Source organism: Tupaia chinensis, unplaced genomic scaffold, assembly GCF_000334495.1.
Source record: "Tupaia chinensis unplaced genomic scaffold, TupChi_1.0 Scaffold000296_1, whole genome shotgun sequence".
NCBI lineage: Eukaryota > Metazoa > Chordata > Mammalia > Scandentia > Tupaiidae > Tupaia > Tupaia belangeri.
The window spans coordinates 1,142,035-1,145,497 of NW_006159784.1; the positions used below are offsets into that span (position 1 = coordinate 1,142,035).

A 3,463-nucleotide genomic window follows, 5' to 3' on the forward strand; every position below is an offset into this window, starting at 1 on the left:
TATATATATATATATATATATATAGCCTTTGGAGATATAATTAGTCAAGTTGAGATGAGGTTATATTGAACAAGGGGTGGGCTCTAAATCCAACAATTGGTGTCCTTATGAGAAGAGGGCACTCTCTATACTCACCTGTGCACAGGTAAGAAACCCCTTGAAGACGGTAAAAAATCGGAGTCACATAGCTACAAACGAAGGAATACCAAGGATTGCTGAAAACCAGAAGAAGGTTGGAAGAGGCAAGGGAGGACACTTCCTTAGATCTTTCAGAGGGGGCATCACTCCACCAACACCTTGACATCAGACTTCTAGCCTTCAACCTAGAAGAAAATAGATTTTTGTTATTTTAACCCACCCAAATTACAGCGTTGCAGCAGGCGTAGGACATTAAAACAGTGTCTAACGACTGCTGTCACCATTATTTTGAGGGCAAATATAGGTACTTACCCATTTAATCCTCAGTCTTTTGCAGAATTACTCTTATTCTCACTTTACATATGCAGAAACAAGCATAAAGAAATTAAGCCGTGGGACCAGCAGATGGTATAATGGTTACACCACTAGACTCCCATGAAGTCAACCACAGTTCGAATCCCAGACTCAGCAGCTTCAAACTCACGCCAGGCACATGTGCGTGTGTGCCCAAAATCCAGAGAGGAGACTGGAGAAGAAGGAATTGCAGCATGGCCATCCCCCCTGGGGGGGGGGGTGATTTCTAGTTTTCTGTCTCTCCAGCAAGCACACGTGCCCTATAGAATAAAAAACTCTCTGAAAAAGAGAGAGAGAGAGAAATTAAATCACTTGCTGACATTTGTTATCCGGCTGACGGGTGTCTGTGCAAGCTCTAACTGAAGCAGTCCAGCTCCAGAGCCTCCATTCAGAGTCTCCACCATGAGCTCTGAGTGCTGGAGGGTGAAACAGAGATGGACAAAAGGGCAAGGGACAAAACGAACACGTAACATTCCATGCTCCTGCCCAGGCTCCATCTTACTGATGGGACATAAATAAATCCCAGGGACAGGACCCCTGGGAATCAATAGGAAAATCGGGAGGCCTAGCTGCCCAGTAGCAGAAATTAATGCTGTTTGGTTTCTAGGAAATGGAGTTATTAGTATGAGTGCTCTCAATTTTAAAAAGCCTCAGCGTGATAAGCTAAGCTAAAATGCACCAAGAGCTCTGGAGCCGACAAGTCTGGAAGTATCAGCAGGACCGAATCTTCAAAGAGCACTGAGCCTCTGACTTAGACTTGTTCCACTCCTAGACTCTAAAGCGAATGGACTCACAGCAGCAGTGGGAAAGGGAGGGCCAAGCAAAGAGTGATCCGGCTGAGTTCAGATGTTAATTCTCTGAATGTGTTTCCTTTAAGTCTGTTATGTTATTAAAAATTACTTCTAATATTACTGTACTAATGTAAGACTGAGTTGATTAGAAAGGTAGGCTGGCTGTCTAAAATCCTTCAAATACCCACTTTCAAAGGGGGCTCTGTTGATGGACCACAAACTATTGATAGAAAGGGCCAGCACGCCATTTAGTGGCATACAATGCCTGCTTTTAAAAAAGACGTGTGGTGGACCAGCAGTTAGCGTAATGGCTATGTTGCTGGACTCCCACGTAGTCGACCGCTGTTTGAGTCCCGGACCCAGTGGCTTAAACTCACGCCGGGCACGTGTGTATACGTGCCCAAGATCCAGAGAGGAGAATGGAGGAGAAGGGATTGTGGCGTGGTCATCCCCTCTGGGGGGTGATTTCTCGCTTTCTGTCTCTCTGTCTCTCTCTGTCTGTCTGGCGAGCACACACGCCCTATAGCAAAAACCTCTCCAAAAAGAGGAAAAAAAAAAAAAAAGATGTGTGGCATGAGCATATCCAACAGATACTCTACTGCATGGTTTGAGAGGGATACTGTGCTAAGATTGGTGTCCTTTGCACTGAGGGATGTTTAGCAGCATCCTTGGTCCCTGCCCACTAGATGGCAGTAGCACCCTTGCCCCAGTTGTTACCAAAAAAGTACCATCTCCAGGGACAAAAAACATCTTTGAACCACTAATTTATATAGAGTAACAGTACACCACCACCATCTTGGGAAAAAACTTTTTGTTTATCAAGTTTGTTAAATGACTAAAGGTAAGGATGGGATTACGTTCCCTTCTCAATCAGCTTTGTTCATATACCCGTAGCCCAGATTTAGCCACTGGCCTCAAAAACCTTTTTCCTGTTTAACTTCTCCAATGCCAATTTCACCTTTGTTCCATTACTAGCCCTCCTCATTCTCCTTTCCTGGTGGTTTCTCCTTCACTTTCCCCTAAAATCTTGGTGTTCCATCAGATTTTACCCTCTCCATTCTACTTTCCTTGGTTAAATTTCATTTATCCTAGAACATCAGTTCTCACTTACATGTTGTTGATAGCTTTCTAAATCCTCATCTTTAGCTCTGACCCATGTCTTAAGCTATGCAGATGCTCCTTGATTTATCGACAAAACCATTGTAAGTTAATTGCTTTAAATTGAAAATGCATTTAATATACCTAACCTAGAGTCCAAGCCATGGGAGTCCCTTGTCTGACAACAGACCAGCCCACCAATCCAGCCTGCACCATGCTGGTCAAAGGAGCCACCAAGTACAAGTACCTACTCTTCAGATTTAACTTCACCTTCTGGGGATCTGCATGCAGATCAGGGCCAGGGTCTTCATGACACTGATCAGCTTCCTGGGCTGCTACAGGACTGTGTAGGCATCTGAGTGCATGCTGCTGGGGTTGTTCTTTGGCTTCCTCTAGGTGATACTGTCATTGAAATAGCTGCAGCCATCTGGAGATATTCCCATAATGTGAAGTGCTTAAGGACCTGCAGGTCTTCTACAAGGACACCTACGACAAGCTAAAGAGCAAGGAGGAGCCCCAGTGGAGGATGCTGAAGGCCATCCACTATGCATTGAACTATGGTGGTATAGCAGGAGTAGAACAATTCATCTCGGACACCTGCCCTAAAAAGGACGTACTCGAAAGCTTTACAGTGAGGTCCCACCTCAGCCCATCAAAGAGATCTTCTGGAACAAACTCCACATCACTGAGGCCATGGGCATCGGCTTCACTGTAGGGATGATATTTGGGATGATCTTCAGCATCATCCTGTGCTATGCGATCAGAGATGGTCTAGAGTCAGTCTAGGTCCCTGAGCAGGAAGCCTGATGCCTGATAACTGGGTGTTTTGGGTTTTAGCCACTAACTTTAGTACTCATTCTGCATTTCTAAAAAAATAAAAATTAAATTAAATTAAAATAGTTATCCTATGTTTGTCTTTTTTAATGCTTCACTCAGTATTGACTATAACTGGGAGGGCTTGGTTTACTTTAGTTTATATATTTATTTGGTTGTTTGTGTTTGCTTGTTATGTTAAGCAGAAATTCTGCCATGAAAGGTACTATACTTAGGCTAGGCTCTAGATTTATTCTACATAAAGAAAA

General features: G+C 43.8%; 1 pseudogene; it reads left to right on the forward strand.

Moving 5' to 3' along the window:
* Positions 1 to 2,690: 2,690 nt before the first annotated feature.
* LOC102474521 (CD9 antigen pseudogene) lies at positions 2,691 to 3,167 on the forward strand (annotated as a pseudogene).
* Positions 3,168 to 3,463: the final 296 nt, after the last annotated feature.